The following is a 27,912-nucleotide window of genomic DNA, read 5'->3' as shown; positions in this document are numbered from 1 at the left end:
TTTCAGAATTTTCCACAGTTTTGTTGTGATCCACACAAGCAAAGGCTTTTGTGTAGTCAATAAAGCAAAAATAGATGTTTTTCTGGAATTCTCTTGCTTTTTTGATGATCCAGCCAATGTTGTCAATTTGATCTCTGGTTCCTCTGCCTTTTCTAAAACCAGCTTGAACATCTGGAATTCACATATACGGTTCACATATTGCTGGAGCCTGTCTTGGAGCATTTTGAGCATTACCTTACTAGTAATGTGTGAGATGAATGCAATTGTGCAGTAGTTTGAGCTTTCTTTGGCATTGCCTTTCTTTGAGATTGAATGAAAGCAGTGGCCACTGCTGAGTTTTCCAAATTTGTTGGCACATTGAGTGTAGCACTTTCACACCATCATCTTTTAGGATTTGAAATAGCTCAACTGGAATTCCAACACCTATACTAGTTTTGTTCGTAGTGATGCTTCCTATGGTCTACTTGACTTCCCATTCCAGGATGTCTGGCTGTAGATGAGTGATCACACCATCGTGGTTGTCTGGGCCATGAAGATCTTTTTTGTAACATTCAGTTCAGCTGCTCAGTCATGTCCAACTCTTTGCGACCCCATTAATCACAGCACGCCAGGCCTCCCTGTCCATCACCAACTTCCAGAGTTCACTCAAACTGACGTCCATTGAGTCAGTGATACCATCCATCCATCTCATTCTCTGTCGTCCCCTTCTCCTCCTGCCCTCAATCCCTCCCAGCATCAGAGTCTTTTCCAGTGATTCAACTCGTCGCATGAGGTGGCCAAAGTATTGGAGTTTCCACTTTAGCATCAGTCCTTCCAATGAACACCCAGGATTGATCTCCTCTAGAATGGACTGGTTGGATCTCCTTGCAGTCCAAGGGACTCTCAAGAGTCTTCTCCAACACCACAGTTCAAAAGCATCAATACTTCGGCGATCAGCTTTCTTCACAGTCTACTGCCACATCCATACATGACCACTGAGAAAACCATAGCCTTGACTAGACAGACCTTTGTTGGCAAAGTAACATCTCTGCTTTTTAATACAGTTAGCAGTAATCAAATTGGCCAAATACCTTGAGTTAGTGCTACTTACTTCCAGAATTATGAGACTCTAAAATTATGTTGTTTAAACCATCTAGTCTATGGTACTTTGATATGGTAACCCATCTAAATAATACAGTTGCATACAGAGAGATATCACCACAATTTTAATTGATTTTCCTAATGGCTAATGATATGAACAACTACTCATGTGCTTATTTGCCTTCAAAATAACCTCTTTAATAAAGCAACTTTGAATCATTCCCAGTGATGAGAGACAGTGAATGATTTATTATGCTTCCTTTACCTGTTATAGGGATACTTAAACCATTTTGTTGTTAGGGAGCTATGGCAAAACTGATATTCTGAAAAAATTAAAATAAAAAAAACCAACAAGCAAGCATACTTTGCATAAGCATGAAATAAATGTTAGCTGGGTTAATTATCAGAGCTGGTAACATCATTTTTTAACTGTAGTATATTTGCACAACCCTGGTTGATGTTGTTATTTACCCAGCCAAAAAGAAAAAAAAAAGTAAAACATTATTTTTATTCCATCTCATGTTATATGTTCTAACATTTCTTTGTTCTCTTTTGCAGTAAAATGTCTCCAAATACTCCTCTCTACTAGCTATTTCTAGTTTAATATCTTTTCATTCTTTGTGGGGTGGGGGAAAAGCAAGAAAGATCCAACTATATGTCAAAACCCATTTAAAATATGAAAACCACTTAAATAAAAAGTTAGTTTAAAAGAAAAGTGATGGAGAGAGACATACTTTGCTCACACTAATCAAAAGATAGTTTTAGTACCTATATCAATTTCAATTAGAATAGGGAAACTTATGTACTAAAAGGAGATATTATCTAATGGAAAAGGTCAGTAAGAAGACATAGAAATTTTAAATATGTATGGACTTATATTTCAAAATATTTGAGGAAAAACTGATAAACCTATAAAAAGACAGACAAATCTACTATTATAGTAAAAGAGTTTAACTCTTTTCTTTCAGTAGTTGATGGATCAAGCAGGAAGAAAATCAATAAGAAAGTGGTTGACCTGAATAAAACTTTCAATCAACTTGCCTTAATTGACATTTACAGAAAGCTCTATTCTACAATAGTAGAATACATATGTTATTCAAGCTGAAGTAGGAATGGAAAATTTACCTGGCTACTCCATATTCTTGGTCATAAAATATACCTTGACAATCTAAATCTACAAAATTAAAAGAAAATTGAATTAAGGTAGAAATCAATAACCAAAAGGTATTTGGAAAATTCCCACATATTTTGACATTAAACTATATACTTCTAAATAATACATGGGTCAGTGAATAAATCTCAAAATAAATTTTAAAATGTTTTGACATAAATATTAAAATACAAATGATAAAACTTTAGTTGATAGAGCAAAATTAAGGCTTAGATGGAAATTTCAAACACAAAATGCTCATATTAGACAATAAGTAAGATATAAAATGTGAGTTTCACATTGGGCTTCCCTGGTGCCTCAGGCGTAAAGAATATGCTTGCCAGTGAGGAGATGTGGGTTTGATCCCTAGGTCAGGAAGATCCAATGGAGAAAGAAAGGGCAACCTACTCCACTATTCTAGCCTGATAAATCCCATGGACAGAGGAGCATGGAGGACTACAGTACATGAAGTCACAAAAGAGTCAGATACAACTTAGAGACTAAACAACAAGGAGATATAAAATCAGTAATCTAAGCTTGCATCTTTGAAAGGTAAAGAAACAAGATCAATTTAAGTCTAAGGCAGGCAGGAGAAAGTAATAACTAAATTTAGAAATCAAATAAATTGAAAATGGAAAATAATAGGGAAAAATCAATGAAACCAAAAGTTGGTTATTTGAAATAAAATTAATAAGCTTTACCCAAACACACCAAGAAAAATTATTAACTAAGTATTAATAGCAGAAGTGACAGAGTTTATCATTACTGAGCCTATGGACATCAAAAGGATAAGAGAGGAATACCAAAAATGAAATAACTTAGATGAAATGAATCAATTAAAAAAAAAAAAAAAACATGAACTACAGAAACTTACACAAGTACATCATGTGAAATGCCTTGTTGGACGACTCGTAAGTTGGCATCAAGATTGCTGGAAGAAATATCAACAACCTCAGATACGAAGATGATATCACTTTGATGACAGAAAGAGAAGAGGATCTTAAGAGCCTCTTGATGAAGGTGAAAAAGGAGAGTGAGAAAACTGGCTTAAAACAACATTCAAATATGAAAACCATGGCATCCAGTCCCATCATGTCATGGGGAAAAAGAAGAAACAGTGACAAATTTTACTTTCTTCGGCTCCTAAATCACTGCAGACAGTGATCACAGCCAGAAGATTAAAAGACATTTGCTCCTTGGAGGAAAAGCTATAACAAACCTAGACAGTGTATTAAAAAGCAGAGACATTACTTTGCCAACAAAGGTCCGACTAGTCAAGGCATGGTTTTTCCAGTAGTAATGTATGAATATGAGTGTTGGACCATAAAGAAAGCTGCTGCTGCTAAGTCACTTCAGTCATGCCCGACTCTGTGTGACCCCATAGATGGCAGTCCACCAGACTCCTCTGTCCCTGGGATTCTCCAGGAAAGAACACTAGTGGGTTGCCATTTCCTTCTCCAATAAGGAAAGCTGAATGCCGGAAAAATGGTTGCTTTTGAACTGCAGTGCTGAGTACTCTTCAGAGCTCCTTGGAAAGCAAGAAAATCAAACCTGAGTTAACATAGGAAGGACTGATGTTGAAGCCGAAACTCTAATACTTTGGCCACTTGATGCGAAGAACTGACTCATTTGAAAAGACCCTAATTCTGGGAAAGATAGAGGGCAGCAGGAGAATTGGGCAACAGAGGTTGAGATGGTTGGATAATATCACTGATTAAATGGACATGAGTTTGAGCAATCTCTGGGAGATGGTGAATGACAGGGAAGACTGGCGTTCTGCAGTTCACGGGGTCACAAAGAGTAGGACAGAACTTAGCAACTGAAAGACAACAATATAATGAAATATTATTTACTGATTTTTTTCTTTTTAAATGAGCTATGAAGCCATAGAAAGACACAGAGGAAATTTAAATGCATATTGCTAATGAAAAAATTATTCTCTTGTGTTGTTGGAAGAGGGTGTTTGCCATGACCCATGTATATTCTTGGCATAACTCTGTTAGCCTTTGCCTTGCTTCATTTTGTACATCAAGGCCAAAATTGCCCGTTACTCCAGGTATATCTTGACTTCCTAATTTTGCATTCCAGTCCCCTATCATGAAAATGACATCTTTTTTGGGTGTTAGTGCAAGATATTCTTGTAGGACTTCATAGACCTATCAACTACAGCTTCTTCAGCATTACTGGTTGGGGCATAGACTTGGGTTACTGTGATATTGAATGGTTTACCTTGGAAACAGAGATCATTCTGTCATTTTTGAGATTGCACCCAAGTACTGCATTTCAGACTCTTCTGTTGACTATTATAGCTACTCCATTTCTTCTAAGGGATTCTTGCACACAGTAGTAGATATAATGGTCATCTGAATTAAATTCATCCATTCCACTCCATTTTAGTTCACTGTTTCTTGAAATGTTGATGTTCACTCTGGCCAACTCCTGCTTTACCGCTTCTAATTTACCTTGATTCATGGACCTAACATTCCATGTTCCTATGCAATATTGCTCTTTACAGTATTGGACTTTATTTCTATCACCAGTCACATCCACCATTGGGCACTGGTTTTGCTTTGGCTCAGTCTGTTCATTCTTTCTGGAGTTAATTCTCCACTCTTCTCCAGTGACATATTGGGTACCTACTGACCTGGGGAGTTCATCTTTGAGTGTCATGTCTTTTTGCCTTTTATACTGTTCATGGGGTTCTCAAGGAAAAATGCTGAAGTGGTTTGCAATTCCCTTCTCCAGTGGACCACACTTTGTGAAGGCAAAATGACAAAATGAAGCAAGGCAAAGACTAACAGAGTTTTGTGAAGAGAACGCACTGGTCATAGCAAACACACTCTTCCAACAACACAAGAGAAGACTCTACACATGGACATCACCAGATGTTCAACACTGAAATCAGATTGATTATATTCTTTGCAGTAAAAAATGGAGAAGCTCTATACAATCAGTAAAAACAAGACCTGGAGCTGACTGTGGTTCAGATCATGAACTCCTTATTGCCAAATTCTGACTTAAATTGAAGAAAGCAGGGAAAACCACTAGGCCATTCAGATATGATGTACTTCAAATCACTTATGATTATTCCGGGGGAGTGATAAATAGATTCAATGGATTAGATCAGATAGGCAGAGTGCCTGAAGAATGATGGTGGATGTTCATGACATTGTACAGGAGACAGTGATCAAGAACATCCACAAGAAAAAGAAATGCAAAAAAGGCAAAATGTTTGTCTGAAGAAGCCTCACAAATAGCTGAGAAAAGAAGAGAAGCTAAAGGAAAAGGAGAAAAAGAAGAATATACCCATCTGAATGCAGAGTTCGAAAGAATAGCAAAGATATTTCCAAAGAAAGATAAGAAATGCTTCCTCAGTAATCAGTGCAAAGAAATAGAGGAAAACAATAGAGTGGGAAAGACTACAGATCTCTTCACAAAAATTTGAGACACCCAGGAAACATTTCATGCAAACATGGGCACAATAAAGGACAGAAATGGTATGGACCTAAGAAAAAAGGAAGATATTAAGAAGAGGTGGCAAGAATACACAGAAGAATTGTACAAAAAAGATCATCATGACCCAGATAATCATGATGGTGTGATCACCCACTTATAGCCAGACATCCTGGAATTCAAAGTCAAGTGGGACTTAGGAAGGATCACTACGAACAAAGCTAGTGCATGTGATGCAATTCCAGTTTGGCTATTTCAGATCCTAAATGATGATGCTTTGAAAGGACTGCACTCAATATGCCAGCAAATAGACTCAGCAGTGGCTGCAGGACTGAAAAATATCAGTTTTCATTCCAGTCCAAAAGAAGGGAAATGCCAAAGAGTGTTTCAACAACTGTACAATTACATTCATCTCACATGCTAGTAGAGAAATGCTCAAAATTCTCCAAGCCAGGGTTCAACAATACATGAACCAAGAACTTCCAGATGTTCAAGCTGGATTTACAAAAGGCAGAGGAACCAGAGATCAAATTGCCAAAACCCTGTGGATCATCAAAAAAGCAAGAGAATTTCAGAAAAATGTCCACTTCTGCTTAATTTATTATGCCAAATCTTTGACTGCATATATCACAACAAAGTGTAGAAAATTCTTTAAGAGATGGGAATACCAGACTACCTTACCTTCCTTCTGAAAATTCTTCATGCAGGCCATGAAGCAACAGTTAGAACTGGACATGGAACAACAGACTTGTTCCAAATTGGGAAAGGAGTACATGAAGGTTGTATATTGTCACCCTGCTTATTAAACTTTATGCCGAGTACATCATGCAAAATGCCGGACTGGATGAAGCACAAGCTGGAATCAAGATTGCTGGGAGAAATATCAATAACCTCAGATACACAGATAACACCACACCAATGGCAGAAAGTGAAGAGGAACTGAAGAGCCTTTTGATGAAAGTGAAATAGAAGAGTAAAAAAGCTGGCTTAAAACTCAACATTCAAACTGCTAAGATCATGGCATATGGTTCCATCGCTTCATGCCAAATAGATGGGGAACAATGGAAACAGTGACAGATTATATATACTTGGACTCAAAAATCACTGAAAATGTTGTTTGCAGCCATGAAATTAAAAGACACCTGCTTCCTGAAAGTAAAACTATGGCCAATCTAGACAGCCTATTAAAAATCAAAGACTTTACTTTGCCAACAAAGGTCTGTCTAGTCAGAGCTATGGTTTTTCCAGTTGTCATGTATGGATGTGATAGCTGAATCATAAAGAAAGCTGAGCAGTGAAGAAATGATTCTTTTGAACTGCAATGTTGGAGAAGACTGTCAAGAATCCCTTAAACTGCAAGGAGATCCAACCTGTCCATCCTAAAGGAAATCAGTGCTGAATATTCATTGGAAGGGCTGATGCTGAAGCTGAAGCTCTTATAATTTGGCCACCTGCTGCGAAAAAGTGACTCACTGGAAAAGACTCTGATTCTGGGAAAGATTGAAGGCAGGAAGAGAAGTGGACAACAGATGATGAGCTGGTTGGATGGCATCACCAACTCTGTGGATATGAGTTTGAGCAAACTGTGGGAATTCGTGATGGACAGAGAATCCTGGCTAACTGAAGTCCATGGAGTTGCAAAGAGTCAGACAAGACTGAGAGACTGAACTGACTGAACTGAAATTTAAAAAGTCAGTTTGAAAGTCTACAAGCTATTTAATTATAATTATATGACATCTACTAAAGGCAAAATTATAGAAACAGGAAAAATATTAGTGGTTGCTAGGAATTAAGAGAAGACAGCAGGAAAAATATATGAATCGCAGGAGATTTTCAGTTTCAGAAAATTATTAACATTGTGTATGATACTATAATTGTGGATACATGGAATTATGTACTTGTCCAAATCTATACAACTTGAGAATACACAGTGAACTTTAAAGCATTCAAATTAAAAAAAAAAAATTAAGGAGTAGAAGATCCAAGAATAGAATGAAGGATGTAAAAAATTTCTAATTCTCTACAAATAAATGTAACCACTTAGTTTAGGAATGGGAGGCAAGAGGCTGCCTAAGTAACTTTGGAGATGAGTAGAGTCTGTTAGACTAAAAGTAAAAAGCAAATATATGTCACCATCCCCCGCAAGGGAAAAAAAGAATCCATAAACAAACAAATTAAAAAGCAAGAACTGCATAAAAGAATGAGAACAAGTCACAGGTAAACAAAAACTATAGAGACATGGCAACCAAATGCAACATTGTATCTTGAATGAGTGGAGAAGGAAATGGCAACCCGCTCCAGTATTCTTCCCTGGAAAATCCCCTGGACAGAGGAGCCTGGTAGGCTATGGTCCATGGGGTCGCAGAGTCTTACATGACTGAGCGACTTCACTTCCCTTTACTTCTTGAATGAGATCCTGGTATAATAAAAGGACATTAGGTATATTGGGACAGAGTTATGTAATTGTCTTCTGTGGGTGCTGCTGATGCTGCTGAGTCACTTCAGTCGTCTCCGACTCTGTGTGACCCCATAGACGGCAGACCACCAGGCTCCCACGTTCCTGGGATTCTCCAGGCAAAAACACTGGAATGGGTTGCCATTTCCTTCTCCAATGCATGAAAGTGAAAATTGAAACTGAAGTTGCTCAGTCGTGTCCAACTCTTAGCGACCCCATGGACTGAATCCTACCAAGCTCCTCCGCCCATGGGATTTTGCAGGCAAGAGTAGTGGAGTGGGTTGCCATTGCCTTCTCCATGTCTGTGGGTGCAGGAGTGAGCAATAAAACTGGTAGACAGTGTGGTTGCTATTTCTGAGCTAGCATCTTTGTAATCTGGGGAGTTCTTTGTAGGTAAAGAAATAGAAGTGATTCTTCTCTGAAAGAAGACAGGGCATTGAACATCCACTTCAATTATTCAAAATGGACTACCTAGTCTCTACATAGTTATCCAAAAGTTGCACTTTTAGGAAACTCCTCGTAGCTCAAACGGTAAAGCATCTGCCTGCAATGTGGGAGAGCTGGGTTTGATCCCTGGATTGGGAAGATCCCCTGGAGAAAGAAATAACAACCCACTCCAGTACTCTTGCCTGGAAAATTCCATGGATGGAGGAACCTGGTAGGCTACAGTCCATGGGATTGCAAAGAGTCAGACATGACTGAGCAACTTCACTGGTTCACTGGTTCAAGTTGATGAATCCCAGTTTTTAACCAGTAAATTGAATTCAGTTCAGTCATGCCATCCAACCATCTCATCCTCGGTTGTCCCCTTCTCCTACTGCCTTCAATCTTTCCCAGCATCAGGGTCTCTTCCAATGAGTCAGTTCTTCACATCAGGTGGCCAAAATATTGGAGTTTCAGCTTCAGCATCAGTCCTTACAAGGAATATTCAGGACTGATTTCCTTTAGGATGGGCTGTTTGGATCTCCTTGCAGTCCAAGAGATTCTCAAGAGTCTTCTCCAACATCACTGTTCAAAAGCAGCAGTTCTTTGGCACTCAGCTTTCTTTATAATCCAACTCTCATGTCCATACATGACTACTGGAAAACCTATAGCTTTGATTAGATGGACCTTTGTTGGCAAAGTAACGTATCTTAACCAGTAAGGGGAAATATATTAAATTGAATACTGCTGTGGCTCTGATGGTAAAGAATCTGCTTGCAATGCAGGAGCCCCAGATTCAATCCCTGGGTTGGGAAGATCACTTGGAGTAGCGAATGCTACCCTTTCCAGTATTCTTGCCTGTAGAATTCCATGGAAAGAGGAGTTTGGTGGACTACAGTCCTGGGGGTAACAAAGAGTTGGACACAACTGTGTGACTAACTCTTCCTTTTCACCACAGCTTTCATAAAATCTCTGAAGATGACTAAGTTGCAAACACACACATGATTCTGGGAATATCAGGCATGCTATTAACTAGTGTCATTTATCTTTACTAGTGATTCTATTTGACTGCATCAACAAGTAAAATGGCCAAAACATCAGATGGAATATTTTTCATTTTATTTTTTTGTCATAGAGGAATATTCATTTATATTATCAATGAGTCTGCTGGTGCCATTGCACTTTATTTTTCCTTTAGAAGTAGTGTATGCCTAAAGTTGAAATAAAAGAGATTTTAGATTCATTGACTATTTTATTTTTATTAATTTTTTTTCTTTTTTTCTGTTTAAGTTTAAAGACAAACTATTCTATAATATGCTAATTTGCATTTACTAGTTTAATATATCAACTGATAATTTAAACTGCAATAGTGAGAAGCACCCATTTTAAAAATATCATTTTGTCAACAGGCTTATATATGCCATTATCTGTTTTTTCCCAGCTAACTCACTGATTTCATTTTATACAGTGAAATTCAGTAACTTTCAGTGCAGCTTGCTTTATTTTTCATCATTGAAAAATTAAAGTCCAAGGAAGTAGCTTTTGAAAACAAGGTTTTTTTTTTTTTTTTAAGTCCCAAGAGGTTTCAGAAATAATTGGTGAAAAACCTGATATATTAAATTTGTAAACTATTTAAGGTAACTACATGATGCAAAGCTGCAAAAGTAGTTTCATTCTAAGAATGATATAGGATGTGTGGAATTTTAATGTGTTTCATTTTGGAAGATCTATTGATAAAATTTTCTTCCTTGGAAAGTGTATGCTCAGGGCTGGTGTAATGGGATGAACCAGAGGGATGGGATGGGGAGGGAGATGGGAGGGAGGTTCAAGATGGGGAACACATGTACACCCGGGGCAGATTTATGTCAATGTATGGCAAAACCAATACAATAATGTAAAGTAATTAGCCTCCAATTAAAATAAATACACAAAAAAATAAAATAAAAATAAAGTAAAAAGATGAAAACATAAAGAAAATTTTTAAAAAATGAATTCACTTAACACAAAATAAACATTTAGCACATATTTTGGAGATTAGCTGAAGCTGATTTCATGCCACTTTTGAGTATTTCTTACAAAAGGAATTTATTGTGCTATGTTTTTTAAAAAGCACAAAATTTGAGCATGAACTTAGCTATTTCAGCCTCATATTCTTCTCCCAATGGTATGTCTATTTTATATTTAATCAGATGAAATTCATGTGTAATTACTAAAAAAAAAAAATCAGATTACAATTATTTCAAAATGAGTACCATATTCTTCAGGACAGTTATTTTGGAAAGGTATGATAAACATATCTCACCAGTTACAGCATTGTAATTATATGCAAAATAGTTTTTAAAATTTACCTTTTAAATTACAAGATGGATTACAGATTTAGAAATAACAATTTTTAGTTTTAAAAACAAACAATAATTAGATGCTTTTGAAAAAAAAATACTTTTAAAGATTATGCTTTTATTATAAAGATATATAAGTTCTCTTTACAACTGATTTCAGAAGAATGGCTAAAAGTTCTGGACCAATTTCAGAGACATCTTTGAATGAACGGTTACTTTCTTAAAGTAAGTACTTAATCAGCATGTGTTTGAATTAAAAGCCTAGGTGCTTTCACTTTCATTCATTCTTTCAGTTTTCTTTATTGTTTGGAAATGAATTTTCTTTCTTTCAAAAGGATTGTCAATAAAAGGAGTGGATTGTGAAATACGCTCACTGTAATCTATTAGACAGATATGCCATTTCTACAAGAACTGACAATAGATACTCTGGTGAACGTCATTGTATATGGAAAAACTGCTCAAAAGATTCAGACTCACTCTGGGAAGTAAAAGCAATGATTTCTGGTTATGAAGGAATAGCCACTAGAAATAGTGTTTGGTACTAATAAAACTTTTCCTCAGGCTTCCTTGAGATATGCAAGGAAAAATGATTGAATATTCAGCATATTTCCATAAGTTAAAAGACATTTTTATTATCAGCAAATCATTTAACTTTCCTGAGAACAGGTATTACAACTAAATATATTTTGTACCAGCATAGGTGCCCCTTCTTAAGGAGTTTTAAAATTAATAGATGCCCCAAACCTTGTAACCTACTCTTTCTTTTAAAAAGATTGAGTCACTAAAAAACATATCGAACATCACTAGCTGAAGTGAAATATTTAAGTTTCACATCATCAATAAGACATGTGGTGTATTTATGTTGAATAAAAATGTTTGTACAAATATCAATGCCTATCCTTGGTGGTACTTTCCCACCAGGTCTGATATAATATTTATCACATTTATCGTTCACACTATTTCACCAACTCCTTAACTTCTGGCTGCTGACATTTCTGAGTTTGGATCCTGTTTTCATTTTATTTTGTACTTCATCATCTATAGAGACATTTTAAAATGTAACTAATGCACAAGGGAGACTGAAATTTAAACTTTTGTGTCGTTAGTGCAATACTTGGTGCATTGTAGTTTCTCTCTTTTTAAACTCCACCATTGTTTGATTTCTTTATTGTTATTATTTTTATTTATTTATTTCGGCCATGTGGTATACCAGTCTTGCTTCCTGACCAGGGACCAGAGATCAAACCCATGCTCCCTTCATTGGAAGCACAGGAAATAACCACTGGACCACTAGGGAAATCCCTGTAGCTTCTCAATGATTATTTGTTACTGTTTTTTATTTTATTCAGGACTCGAGGGTGCTCAGGAGGTGCTTGTATGTTATTATACTCCTTTTTAAATGGAACTCGAATGGATCAGAGGTAAAGATTCCACCTGCTAATGCAGAAGACAGGTTCAATCCCTGGGTTTGGAAGATCCTGTGGGGAAGGAAATGGCAATCCACTCCAGTATTCTTGACTGGAAAACCCCATGGACAGAGGAACCTGGTGGGCTACAGTCCATAGAGCTGCAAAGAGTCAGACATGACTGAGTACACACACACTGGAGTGGATCAACAGGGATACGAAGAGAGACAAAAGCTTGAAGAGAACCAAAATAAGGACACAAACTGAAAGTACAATTTTTGTTGTTGCTGTTGTTAATCATTCATGATCTGTGGTAAATGTATTAAAACCAGTACAATTATCATTATTGAAACCATGACTTTGATTTTTAAAAGATCATTCAAATAGGTAGGAATAAATCTATGGCCACAATGTACTAAAGGTAAAATGATTTGTGGTTTTAAATTAGAAAAAAATGTTTTTTTTTTTTAATTTTATCAACTTTATTTCTTTAAAGATAATCTATATATTTTGCTTATATAATTAAGCTAAATTAGTATAACAAAATATCAAAAAATAATATTTATAAGAGTTATTGCTATAAATCAGTTCAGTTCAGTTCAGTTCAGTCGCTCAGTCGTGTCCGACTCTTCACGACCACATGAATCACAGCACGTCAGGCCTCCCTGTCCATCACGAACTCCTGGAGTTCACTCAAACTCATGTCCACAGAGACAGTGATGCCATCCAGCCATCTCATTCTCTGTTGTCCCCGTTTCCTCCCACCCCCAATCCCTCCCAGCATCAGAGTCTTTTCCAGTGAGTCAACTCATCGCATGAGGTGGCCAAAGTATTGCAGTTTCAGCTTTAGCATCAGTCCCTCCAATGAACACCCAGGATTGATCTCCTCTAGAATGGACTGGTTGGATCTCCTTGCAGTCCAAGGGACTCTCAAGAGTCTCCTCCAGCACCACAGTTCAAAAGCATCAGGTGGTGATTTATACTAAGAATATTTTTTACTGTATCATTTTTAATGATTCATGACTGATTTTTAGTCCATACTAAGTGCATGATAAGCTATTAGTATAATAAATTACTTTAATTGACTTCTTGAGACTTAATAAATTTTTCATTCCTGAGATAATACTTATATATTCATGAAGTATTTTTAATGGATGGATTTATTTTAATAATATTTTATCTAGGATTATTGCATCTATGTTTATAAGTGAGATTTATTTAAATTCTTTTTTTTAATGTCCTTATTGGCTCAGGCGATAAAGAATCCACTTACAAATTGTCAGGCTAGTGTATGCTCCTCAGTTCTGTCTCATCACAACAAAGATTTGGAATGATGGACATTAAAGCCCTGTGCACGTCACAGCTCTCAGGTCTTGGACAGACTGTGTTATAGATATAAGGTCTCGAACATACCGTGTTATAGCTCTTAGACAAATCAGTGTTACGGTTCCATGTTACAGCTCTATTTTATTTAGAAAATAGTAGGAAAACCCATCCTCGAGGTGTGAGGGCATGTTGACCCAAAGATGCAAAGAGAAGAGGGCCCCAGCATGTGGGAGAGAAAGAGAGAGAGACCCCTGGCCCTTTGGTTCCTCTTTTTATATGTCTTTTCCTCCCCCTGGGCCTGCCCATTATAAATTGGGCCAGCCAGGAGTGTTGTTTGTGCTACCTGAAGTCCTCACTCCAGTCCTTGGAGCTTCATTTCTTCTATTTTTGCGGGCTTTTCCCTTCCTTATCCTTTAGCCACGGTCATTTTGGACTCCAGTTTTCTATTCTAACTACCTAACACAATGAAATAGATGCTGGTTCAATCCCTGGGTTGGGAAGATCCCTTGAGAAGGGTATGGCTAACCAATCTTGTATTCTTGCCTGGAGAATCGCATCAGCTATAATCCAAGGGTCACAAAGAGTCGTGAGTGACTAAGTGAATAGCATCTTGATTTTAGTATAAAAAATATGCCAACCTAATCAAATGATTGAGGGTGAAATATTCCCAACATTTTCTGTTCTTCAGAAGAGTTTGTAAAGGCTATAGATTATATTATCTTATTTGAATGCTTTATAAAAATATTTTAATAATATCTGAATTGGTGCTTGCATATCGTTTATTTTTTAGTAGATTTAAGCTATATTTTAAAAATTTTCAACTGGTTTCAGATCTATCTTTAGAATAGCATATACAAATATTTGAAATACATATATGTTTATATACATGTTACATATGTGTATGAGTATCCTCATGGTAGCCTAAGTAATTTGTATTTTTGAGAAAAAATTCATCTTCATTATTTTAAACTTAGTTAAATACTTTCTTATGAATTTTTTATTAAAAATATTTCAGTCAGTTCAGTTCAGTTCAGTCGCTCAGTTGTGTCCGACTCTTTGCGACCCCATGAATCACAGCACGCCAGGCTTCCCTGTCCATCACCAACTCCCAGAGTTCACTCAGACTCATGTCCATTGAGTCAGTGATGCCATCCATCCATCTCATTCTCTGTCTTCCCCTTCTCATCCAGTCCCCAATCACTCCCAGCATCAGAATCTTTTCCAGTGAGTCAAGTCATCGCATGAGGTGACCAAAGTATTGGAGTTTCAGCTTTAGCATCAGTCCTTCCAATGAACACCCAGGATCGATCTCCTTTAGAATGGACTGGTTGTATCTCATTGCAGTCCAAGGGACTCTCAAGAGTCTTCTCCAACACCACAGTTCAAAAGCATCAATTCTTCAGTGATCAGCTTTCTTCACAGTCCAACTCTCACATCCATACATGACCACAGGAAAAACCATAGCCTTGACTAGACGGACATTGGTTGGCAAAGTAATGTCTCTGCTTTTTAATATGCTATCTAGGTTGTTCATAACTTTCCTTCCAAGGAGTAAGCGTCTTTTAATTTCATGGCTGCAATCAGCATCCGCAGTGATTTTGGAGCCCCAAAAAATAAAGTCTGACACTGTTTCCACTGTTTCCCCATCTATTTCCCATGAAGTGATGGGACCAGATGCCATGATCTTTGTTTTCTGAATGTTGAGCTTCAAGCCAAACTTTTCACTCTTCTCTTTCACTTTCATCAAGAGGCTTTTTAATTCCTCTTCACTTTCTGCTGTAAGGGTGGTGTCATCTGCTTATCTGAGATTATTGATATTTCTCCTGGCAATCTTGATTCCAGCTTGTGCTTCTTCTAACCTGCCGTTCCTCATGATGTACTCTGCATATAAGTTAAAAAAGCAGGGTGACAATATACAACCTTGATGTACTCCTTTTCCTATTTGGAACCAGTCTGTTCCATGTCCAATTCTAACTGTTGCTTCCTGACCTGCATACAGGTTTCTCAAGAGGCAGGTCAGGTGGTCTGGTATTCCCTTCTCTTTCAGAATTTTTCACAGTTTATCCATATATATTCATAACCTATTTTATTAAACAACAGTTTATGCATGCTTTATATATTTCTTTTAACATTTTATAATTTACTTTTTTCAATTTTATCTCTAATCTAGGGAGTCAATACTGAAAAGAAAATGTATGTTAAAATTTAATCTTTGAATTCTTAATACATTTGTTTGGGGTCAAATCTGTCTCTACCACATACTTGAGGTATGACATTGGATAATTTACTGAGCCTGTTTCTGTCTTACTCTCTTGTTTCTCATTTATATATTAAGGATAATTATATGCGATCTTCATAAAACTGATTAGTGGGGATTCAATAAAATAATTTTAATAAAGCACTTCTAAATTTCCTTTTATATAGAAAACATTTAGTAATTATTTATTAGGATTAGTATTTCAACAAATAATATTTATTCTCACAAAACATTAGTGTTACCTGTTATGGGATTTATGTATGATGAGTGATGAGGTCAGTATATCTATCTAGGATTCTGAAGATACTAATTTTATTTATGCTGTGGAGATTACAGATACTTGACATTTATTTCATGTCATCACTTAGACTTCTTTTCCTAATCAAAAAATGACAGGTTTAGACTAGATAAACCAAATGAGGATTGTTACTGGAGCACAGTCACACCCAGTTGTTTACACATTGTGTTTGCTTTTGCACTAGGTGGCAGAGTTAAGTGTTTGCCCTTAAAGCTGAAAATATTTGTTTTCATTCCTTTGTCTAAATTCTTCACTAGATTATTTAAAAAAGCTTTCCTGTTCTGATATTGTATGATCTATTTGTAATATTTATTTCTAAATGAGCCAACCTGTTTGGAAGGAAGAATAATTGAAATACATTGTAAATAGATCTTCCTTTTCTTATATCCATGGAACCAAACTCCACAGACTCTCACTGAGAAATCACTATCCCCAGATGTCTATGTTTAATTATAATCAGTTACTTACAAAATTATGATAGTCAGTAAATGGTGGTAGATATGTATTTGTTCTGATTTTCCTCTATGCTATGCTTGTAGCACTCCTTGGATCAAGCTTATTGACTCCTGTCACTGTGAGCTCTCACAGGTTTACCTCTTACTTGACGTACACTAAAGGTAGATCCTCAGCCAAATGAAATAATTTCTCATAGCTTTAATCTGCTGCCTTGTGAATCTTGGTACTAGGTTAGGCCTATAGTAGCAGCTATCCATTTTGGGGCCAAGATTATATAACACCTTAGATTTATAATTTCATTTTGAAATCACTTTCCCCCAAAACTGTTTTTCCATTGACTAAGAAATTCAAGGCATCCTGTATTCCACAGTTAAACTAAAATAGACCCTCTTGAGTCATCTCTAATTTTCCAACAAAGTTACCCTTTCCTCAGTTACATCTATCCTGTCTCTACTCTCATTTTATACCATATTACATTGATACAAGTTGCCATGTTATTTCAGTTATCTAACATGTAAGTAGTAGTAGCACATGTTAGTTCATTTCAGTTCGGTTCAGCCGCTCAGTTGTGTCCGACTCTCCATGACCCCATGAATCACAGCACACCAGGCCTCCCTGTCCATCACCAACTCCCAGAGTTCACTCAAACTCATGTCCACAGAGACGGTGATGCCATCCAGCCATCTCATTCTCGGTCGTCCCCTTCTCCTCCCACCCCCAACCTTTCCCAGCATCAGAGTCTTTTCCAGGGAGTCAACTCGTCCCATGAGGTGGCCAAAGTATTGCAGTTTCAGCTGGAGCATCAGTCCTTCCAATGAACACCCAGGATCGATCTCCCTTAGAATGGAATGGTTGGATCTCCTTGCGGTACAAGGGACTCTCAAGAGTCTTCTCCAACACCACAGTTCAAAAGCATCAATTCTTTGGCGATCAGTTTTCTTCACAGTCCAACTCTCACATCCATACATGACCACAGGAAAAACCATAGCCTTGACTAGACGGACCTTGGTTGGCAAAGTAATGTCTCTGCTTTTTAATATGCTATCTAGGTTGGTCATAACTTTCCTTCCAAGGAGCAAGCATCTTTTAATTTCCTGGCTGCAATCAGCATCTGCAGTGATTTTGGAACCCCAAAAAATAAAGTCTGACACTGTTTCCACTGTTTTTCCATCTATTTCCCATGAAGTGATGGGACCAGATGCCATGATCTTTGTTTTTCTGAATGTTGAGCTTCAAACCAACCTTTTCACTCTCCTCTTTCACTTTCATCAAGAGGCTTTTGAGTTCCTCTTCACTTTCTGCCATAAGGGTGGTGTCATCTGCATATCTGAGACTATTGATATTTCTCCTGGCAATCTTGATTCCAGCTTGTGCTTCTTCCAGCCCAGCGTTCCTCATGATGTACTCTGCATATAAGTTAAATAAGCAAGGTGACAATATACAGCCTTGACACACTCCTTTTCCTATTTGGAACCAGTCTGTTGTTCCATGTTCAGTTCTGACTGTTGCTTCCTGACCTGCATACAGGTTTCTCAAGAGGCAGGTCAGGTGGTCTGGTATTCCCATCTCTTTCAGAATGTTCCACAGTTTATTGTGATCCACACAGTCAAAGGCTTAGGCATAGTCAATGAAGCAGAAATAGATGCTCTTCTGGAACTCTCTTGCTTTCTCCATGATCCAGCGGATGTTGGCAATTTGATCTCTGGTGCCTCTGCCTTTTCTAAAACCTGCTTGAACATCTGGGAGTTCACGGTTCACATATTGCTGAAGCCTGGCTTAGAGAATTTTGAGCATGACTTTACTAGCGTGTGAGATGAGTGCAATTGTGCGGAGGTTTGAGCCTTCTTTGGCATTGCCTTTTTTTTGGGATTGGAATGAAGACTGACCTTTTCCAGTCCTGTGGCCACTGCTGAATTTTCCAGATTTGCTGGCATATTGAGTGCAGCACTTTCACAGCATCATCTTTCAAGATTTGAAATAGCTCAACTGGAATTCCATCACCACCACTAGCTTTGTTCGTAGTGATGCTTTCTAAGGCCCACTTGACTTCACATTCCAGGATGTCTGGCTCTAGGTCAGTGATCACGTTATCGTGACTATCTTGGTCGTGAAGATCTTTTTTGTACAGTTCTTCTGTGTATTCTTGCCACCTCTTCTTAATATCTTCTGCTTCTGTTAGGTCCATATCATTTCTCTCCTATATTGAGCTCATCTTTGCATGAAATGTTCCCTTGGAATCATTAATTTTCTTGAAGAGATCTCTTGTTTTTCCTATTGTTTTCCTCTATTTCTTTGTATTGATCACTGAGGAAGGCTTTCTTATCTCTCCTTGCTATTCTTTGGAACTCTGCATTCAGATGCTTATATCTTTCCTTTTCTCCTTTGCTTTTCGCTTCTCTTCTTTTCACAGCTATTTGTAAGGCCTCCTCAGACAGCCATTTAGCTTTTTTGCATTTCTTTTCCATGGGGATGGTCTTGGTCCCTGTCTCCTGTACAATGTCACGAACCTCCGTCCAGAGTTCATCAGGCACTCTATCTATCAGATCTAGTCCCTTAAATCTATTCCTCACTTCCACTGTATCATCATAAGGGATTTTATTTAGGTCATATCTGAATGGTCTAGTGGTTTTCCCTACTTCTTCAATTTCAGTCTGAATTTGGCAATAAGGAGTTCATGATCTGAGCCACAGTCAGCTCCTGGTCTTGTTTTTGCTAACTGTATACAGCTTCTCCACCTTTGGCTGCAAAGGATATAATCAATGTGATTTCAGTGTTGACCATCTGGTGATGTCCATGTGTAGAGTCTTCTCTTGTGCTGTTGGAAGAGGGTGTTTGCTATGACCTGTGCGTTCTCTTGACAAAATTCTATTAGCCTTTGCCCTGCTTCATTCCATGCTCCAAGGCCAAATTTGCCCTCAGTAAATAATGGTTGTCCCTATAATGCTATTAATACTCACTTATTCAGGAACTGGCAGGTTGAGATACAGCGTCAGTACCATTCTAGAATTCCTAATACTTTTGCATAAAATAATTGGCTTTCTATGAAAATTCAGCTTACATATCTAAATATGACTGAACAGAAAAAAATATCTCTGGTATCTAATGGAGAAAAATAAAACAATGATTCAGAAATGTAGAGTCACTTTATAAATATATAACAGAATGTACTCTTGTTTCTCTTCAGATTGCATCAACCTTTTTCCTTTGGCTAAACAAACAAAAAACCAAATAATTGGTGTAAGTTCTTTTCCTATAGTCAGAATTCAGCCACTTCATGACTACAGTACTGTTTGAAACTGGGCATAATTTGAAGAGATTATAGCAGATAGTAAGATTTATAAATAGATATCATGGAGTAAAATTCAAATTTTATATATATATATATACATATACAAATGCATATATAAAAAAAGGGCTTCCTTGGTGGCTTAAATGGTAAAGAATTCGCCTACAGTGTGGGAGACCTGGGTTTGATTCCTCGGTTGGGAAGATCCCCTGGAGGATGGCATGGCTACCCACTCCAGGATTCTTGCCTGGAGAATTCCCATGAACAGAAGAGCCTGGTGGGCTATAGTCCATGGGGTTGCAGAGTCAAACACAACTAAGCACAGCAGAAATAATGCTGAGACATATAAGATTTCTAGTCTCTCTCTATATATATATTTCTAGTCTATATAGTAATAGTAGGGATATTATTCAATAAATAATGACAAACTTATCTCTTTATCTAAAGTGGAAGACAAGAAAGGGAATTAAAAGCCAACATGGAGGGTATGAGCTACGTATAATGAAGGGTTTCTTCACAGTTAAGAATGTTAAAGCAAAAGAATGGGCTACCCAAGGGAGGATGTCTTTTACAGGGAAAGAGATTTCAACATCAATGGAAGTTTAATCATGTTCATGCCTGAAGGTCAGAAAATAGACTTGACAGTGTCTCAGTGTTCCAATATAGCTTTGTGACTCTTAAGAATAAGTTTTTGAGCAAATATTATTATATTATTTATAGTGAAAAGATTGTATACTTTCAGAAAGGATTAGCAGCCATATTTTAACTCATCCTCACACATTCACATTTATGGTACTCCCCTGAAGAGATATTTAAATCCTTTTACAAGAGAGTTTCCCATAGAGGCTATAAATGCAAACGTGGTTCCATATTGCCTTTATCTGGATTTGATGCTGAGCTCAGTGAGCATTAGAATTTTTAAATGAATACATTTCTGAAGCACTGAGAAATGAACTTTTAGTGGCTTAAATTGCTCATAAAGCCTGTAGCCTTTAGAGTAAAAATACCATGCATTCCTAGGAAATACTATTTGCTGTTCCTTAAACTCTATAACATAAAGTGTTAGGAAGCAGGTTTTTTATTGATGGGGGAAATACAAAATGAAGGAAGAAATGGAAAACTCTGTAGCAATGGATTGGAATTGTAGATATCAACATGCAATTATTAATATATATGTCAAATCATTTATTTATAAATATTTATACATATATATATTTATATTGCATATATAAGTACTCACTAAAATGGCCTAAAAATGATGAGACACTAGTATCAATAAGAAAACAGAAGTCTTTGTGTATATTAACTCTTGAACTGGGGCAGGGAAAATACAAGATGGACCTGAAACATTTTGTTAAATCAGAAATTAAAGAAGTGTTCAAAAACTGACAGGATACAAGAACTGTTATGGTAACCAGATCAAAGGAATAAAAAGAATCTCAAACAAAGGAAAACCATAGGGAGAAAGGAAATAAAATTTTATATACCCTTTTTCAAATGGGGCCTTTTCTGTTCCACAACACACAGGCCATGGATATTGACCAAGAACTGATGCAGGGACTCTTAATAACTAAAAAGAAGAGAAATCAGCCGAGTTTTGGCAGTCTCATAGATCTGGAGAGACAATTAGAAGCTTGCCAGTTTCCAGTGAACAGGATGGGGGAACAAAGCCTGATTTGCCCAATGCTGAAACTGTACCCTGAAGTAGTGGTGGTTAGTCACTAAACTGTGTCTAACTTCTGTGACCCCAAGACTGTAGCCTACCAAGCTCCTCTGTTTATGGGATTTCCCAGGCAAGAATACTGGAGTGGGTTGCCATTTCCTTCTCCAGGGGATCTTCCTAAGCCAGGGATTGAACCCAGGCCTCCTGCGTTGCAGGTGGTCCCCTGCATTGCTGGTGGATTCTTTACTGACTGAGCCACCAGGGAAGAACAAAGCAAAAGTTCTTTGAAAAGCAGACTGTAACTCCTGGGAGTCTCATGGACTTAGGAGACAAGAATTGATTTTAGGATCTGCCTGAAGAGGATTGCCATGCCATCTTCTAGAGGATCTTCTCAACCCAGGGACTGAACCTGTGTCTGTTGCATCTCTTGCATTGGCAGGCAGATACTTTACCACTGCACTACCTGGGAAGCCCCAAATATGATACAGGGGGAAAAAAAAATTACAATTTGTGTAAATTCCAAACACAGTCACAAAATTATTTACATAAAAATGCATAATGTAATTTAATTATACTATCACAGTGGTCTTTACAGTTCCTTCTATGAACTTCTGGGTGACCTTAAGACCATTTTGGGAGGTCAACAAAATTAAAAATACTTTTTAAAATAATAAAGAGTTTTGCTGAGATGAAATCTGCACTGATGTTACAAAAGCAATTCTGCATAAAAATTATGGCACTTTAACATGAATTAAAGCAGTGACACTAAACTATACTCATGTTCACTATATTCTTGCCATTCTGAACTTACAGTACAGACATACAGGTTTCACTTAACAATGTTCTTGATGAAGCAGTGCAAATTATTGCTTTGATTCAATTTTGACCCCAGAGTCACATATTTTTCAATATTTTGTGTGAGAAAATAGAACTTAGTCATAAAGCACCTCTGCTGCCTGAGTGTGATGGTTGTTGTTAGGAAAAGCACCTGTGTGAAGGGAGGAGGTAACAATCGTTTCAGTTGCAAGGTGAATTAGTTGTTTTTTTCCACCCCACAGGTTTATGAATTTAATAATTTTTTACCATTCAGTCCCTATTTGCAGTACAAAATAATCCTTTGAAATATCAGCCAATGTGGCACTGACCAACAGTATTTCTGACCTCCAGAATTTAACAGTTCAGGTTGTCTAGCATTTTGTTTTGCAGTGGCACTTGCATTGGTATCGCTCCAAAGCTGCTGCTGCTAAGTCACTTCAGTCATGTCCGACTCTGTGTGACCCCATAGACTGAAGCCCACCAGGCTCCCCCATCCCTGGGATTCTCCATGCAAGAACACTGGAGTGGGTTGCCATTTCCTTCTCCAATGTGTGAAAGTGAAAAGTGAAAGTGAAGTTGCTCAGTCGTGTCGAACCCTTAGCGACCTCACGGACTGCAGCCTACCAGGCTCCTCCATCCATGGGATTTTCTAGGCAAGAGTACTGGAGTGACTTGTCATTGCCTTCTCCCTCTCCAAAGCTGCTTCTGCTGCGAAGTCACTTCAGTCGTGTCCAACTCTGCGCGACCCCATAGACGGCAGCCCACCAGGCTCCCCTGTCCCTGGGATTCTCCAGGCAAGAACACTGGAGTGGGTTGCCATTTCCTTCTCCAATGTGTGAAAGTGAAAAGTGAAAGTGAGGTCGCTCAGTCGTGTCCGACTGAGTGACTCCATGGACTGCAGCCTACCAGGCTCCTCCATCCATGGGATTTTCTAGGCAAGAGTACTGGAGTGGCTTGCCATTGCCTTCTCCATCTCCAAAACTAGCAGACTTTAAATGTACCAGTGAAAAGGAGCTTTTTCCCCTTCAAGGGGAAGAAAAAAAAATCACTCCTCGAAACCTGACAGATCTGGCTATAAGGTCCTTCCTACCATCCTATCTCTCCAGGCTTGTTTTTTGCAGTAGAGCGAGAGAGAACAAAATCTAATCTGAGTTACAAGAAATGAGACAATGATGGCTATAAAAGAAGTGACCTAGAGGAACTGAGATTCTCCTTTATCTCCAGCATCCGATATATGTGGTTCACAGAAAAACAGCAAAAATAACAGGTGCACAACAGCTAGGACTACAAAAATCTGTTCATCCAAGGGTGGTGGAAGGCAGGGTAAATGGCACGGGGTGAGGGGGAGTGTATTCCCATCAGTTCAGGAAGGGGGAGCTGAAGAGATGCTGAAAAGGAGCTGCAGAAAAACCTGTGATCCTTTCAGATTCAGCAATGTTAGAAATCAACATGCCAGTATCAGGAAAATTCTGCCTTAGGTGCACCAGAGAAAAGTCCCAATTTCCTCAGAAAGAAGGGAATATGCAGAGGACCCTTGCATGGTGGATCCTGCTTTACATAGTAGGGAAGGTGGACAAGGAAAAGAGCTGCCACAGGGTCCTCCTAATCCCCTCCATCCCTTCTTGATGGCCAACACAGTGAACTGCCACAGCCTTGCTTGGTAGGAGACTGATGTTGTGAAGGGAGCTTCTCTGCAGAGGTTGAGCTACTAAGGGCAGACTGCAGTAAACCAGTTTGTGGATGGTTCTGTTGCTTAAGGAAACCACCATGGAAAAGAGGTTACAGCTGGAAGGTTTTTCCAGGGGTATTTACTTCATTGGGTTTCAGTAGTGGCTCAGATGGTAAAGAATCCACCACAATGCTGGAGATCTGGGTTCAATCCGTGGTTCGGGAAGATACTTCAAAGAAGGGAATGGCTACCCTTTTCAGTAGAATTCCATGGACAGAGGAGCCTAGTGGGGTATAGTCCATGTGGTGGCAAAGAGTCAGACATGACTGAGTGACTTAACACTTTCACTTTATGCTTCATTGGTGCTGATAAAAAATGAAGGGAAGAGAGCAGAGAAAAGTCTGCCAGTGATAATGTAGGAGGTGGGGTGCCTGCTGGGAAGTCCACCATAGTAAGTAGAAAAGAGACATACATTGGAGATTGAACAACAAGATGGATGAGTAAGAGACCCACAAATATTTCCTCAGTACAGAAAAGAGCCTGCAATTGACATGTTGAAGACCATGTCAGTAGGGAATGGGTGAGGCTTCCTCCCTGATACTGTAAGTGCCAAATCACTTATATTCTAAAATCATATCACATTCACAACTTTGCTAAGCACAAAGAGGAGGAGCACTGAAAATTGATGGGAAGAAATGTTTCAGCCAGAATCAAACATCTCTATGGAGAGATGGATCACCAATAATTTGGTCCATTACTGACTGAAGCACAAGAATACACACTTGATAAAACTGGGAAGAGAATGAAGCAGAATAGTCTGCCACTTCATGTACAGCACTGAGAAATTAAACTAGCAATGGGTGGCTCAATCTTGCTTCCTCTTTTATTCCCTGGGCTCTACTTGTCTTTTCAAACACTCTACTAGCCTTCTTAGATGCTGTTCCTCTCTATTTCTCTGAATTTGAGCATCTAGCTATGAGATGGTACAACTTCCAGAAAAAGGGTTCTTGATTCTCCTGGAAAGGTACTGTGGAAAGATTTTGACATTGTCAGCCATCTCTTCACCACTCAGATTACCAATTACACAGAGGAAAGAGAAGCATCCCCAAATCTGTTACCATGAAGGATGGGCAGCTTTGCTGTTGTGGCTCCAGCTCCCTGCCCAGACAGGCTCCTTGGAACACCTTGCCTTGGCCTATGTCTCCCACAACAGGTGTTCTCAAGGCGGGGCCACAACACCCGGCACACCCAGGTGCTATGGAACTGGGGGTAGCGTGTTTGTTGGGAAGTCCAGGTGTTCTTAATGAAATCATTTTCACTAGAGAGAATCAAAACAATGCTTCGGAGAAGGCAATGGCAAGCCACTCCAGTACTATTGCCTAGAAAATCCCATGGATTGAGGAGCCTGGTAGGCTGCAGTCTGTGGGGTCGCTAAGGGTCGGACCCGACTGAGCGACTTCACTTTCACTTTTCACTTTCCACTTTCACACATTGGAGAAGGAAATGGCAACCCACTCCAGTGTTCTTGCCTGGAGAATCCCAGGGACGGGGGAGCCTGGTGGGCTTCCATCTATGTGGTCACACAGAGTCGGACATGACTGAAGTGACTTAGCAGCAGCAAACAATGCTTATTCAGACTTGAGTATTTTACAGATTGTCTTAAAATGTAAATAAATGGATTTACTTTTTCAAGGAAAGCAAATACTTTTGTTGTGAATGGTAACACTCAAGTTTTCAACCAAATATTAGAATTTTGGAAAAAGTACCTCTGAAACCTTTACAGCTTTCCAGTAGTTTTTGCTGATAAGCCTGATAATAACATTGAAAAGTGAAAGTTGCTCAGTCATGTCAGACTCTTTGTGACTTCGTGGACTATACAGTCCATGGAATTCTCCAGGCCAGAATACTAGAGTGGGTAGTTGTTCCCTTCTCCAGGGGATCTTCCCAACCCAGGAATTGAACCCAGGTCTCCTTCATTGTAGGCAGATTTTTTTACCAGCCAAGCCACCAGGGAAACTGATACTAAAAACTTTACTTGATTTCATTTAAAAATGTATGTCAGCATTTGGCATATCTACATAACTCAGTGAACCAATATCTCCTTAATGACCGTAATATAACATCACAAATGGATAGGGATGCAGTCAAAGGGAAAGATAAATCAATGGATTGTAATATAAGGAAGTATAAAAAGTTAATTGATATAGTTTCACATTCCATATGCATCTAGTTTTAGAGAAACTGTTACCTACCTGTTCCTGTCAGGTTCCAACAAGGGTCTTTCTGGCTCAATGTCCTTTGAGCCAATGAAGCATTCCCATTTCAGCTCAAAAGCAATGGAAAGGTTTAGTTTTTGATCAAGGAAAGAAGAGATGTGAGTTAGCTAGCTCTATAGCAAGGGTCCTAAGCCTCCAGGATCTAATGCCTGATGACCTGAGGTGGAGCTGATGTAATATTAATAAAAATAAAGTGCACAATAAATGTAATGCACTTGAATTATCCCCAAACCATCTCTTGATCCCTGGATGTGGATAAAACAGCCTTCCACAAAACCAGTCCCTGGGGCTAAAAAGGTTGGGGATGGACTGCAACTGTCTAACCCACTCCCAAAAGGTCATGGGCAGGGCTGCTGTATGGGGTTCTTTAAAATGGAGAGAGCAGAGCACTGTGGATTGGGCACAGCTGTGCTGCTCCAGCTCCGTGATTTCAGGGTAGGCACAGCCTTTCAGCAAATGGTGCCCACCATCTTGAATTTCAGTTTTTCTAGGGCGTTTCTGTGAGCTGATGCACCCTTTCATTCCAGGATCTTTGGTTTGAAGCTGAGGACAAATCCTCTCTACATGCCATCCTATGAGAAGTGAAACTGGACTATGCACAAAGGAGAAGGAAAAAAAAAAAGGTTAGATTTTATATTATTACACAAATTCATTTTTATTTCTCGGTAGTTTTTAATAGGCTTTTCTCCATGACAAAACTGCTGCTGCTGCTGCTGCTAAATCACTTCAATCGTGTTCGACTCTGTGCGACCCCATAGACAGCAGTCCACCAGGCTCCCCCGTCCCTGGGATTTTCCAGGCAAGAACACTGGAGTGGGTTGCCATTTCCTTCTCCAATGCATGAAAGTGAAAAGTGAAACTGAAGTCGCTCAGTCGTGTCCAACTCTTAGCGAACCCATGGACTGCAGCCTACCAGGCTCCTCCGCCCATGGGATTTTCCAGGCAGGAGTACTGGAGTGGGTTGCCATTGCTCCTCTGATGAGAAAACTACTACCTGTCAAATTCTGTATGGTTTCAATCATGTACATCCACTTATTTCTGTGTGTGGCTGGCTTTTCCTCATGTACTTCAACCAAAGTAATGTATCACAATTGACTGAATGTAGAAATATGAGAATTCAGTTCTCTTGTAGCAGGCAAGTCTATAAGACACTTGCAAAACTGTAAAACAATGTCTCTATTCTCCAGTTTGGTTTTAGAATATTTAATGTTTACTGGAAGGACTGATGCTAAAGCCAAAGCTCCAATACTTGGGCCACCTCATGTGAAGAGTTGACTCACTGGAAAAGACTCTGATGCTGGGAAGGATTGGGGGCAGGAGGAGAAGGGGATGACATAGAATTAGATGGCTGGATGGCATCACCGACTTGATGGAGGTGAGTTTGAGTGAACTCAGGGAGTTGGTGTTGGAGAGGGAGGCCTGGAGTGCTATGATTTATGGGGTGGCAAAGAGTCGGACACGACTGAGCAACTGAACTGAACTGAATGTTTATTTAAATGTTTTTGTGATGACATGAATTTATTTTTATTTGATATAAAATAATATTTTTAAATTCCTCA

General features: G+C 38.5%; 1 pseudogene; it reads right to left on the bottom strand.

Annotated features, from left to right (window-relative positions):
- The window catches only part of LOC148778847 (etoposide-induced protein 2.4 pseudogene), a 117,113-nt pseudogene extending 91,979 nt beyond the window's left edge, over window positions 1-25,134 (bottom strand).
- Between the last annotated feature and the right edge of the window lie 2,778 nt (window positions 25,135-27,912).

The sequence above is a fragment of the Moschus berezovskii genome, chromosome 1, assembly GCF_049115385.1.
Source record: "Moschus berezovskii isolate FMDL1 chromosome 1, NW_MosBer_1.0, whole genome shotgun sequence".
In the NCBI taxonomy this organism is placed as follows: Eukaryota; Metazoa; Chordata; class Mammalia; order Artiodactyla; family Moschidae; genus Moschus; species Moschus berezovskii.
Note: the sequence above shows the minus strand (reverse complement) of the source record. Positions and strands in the feature narration are given on the sequence as shown.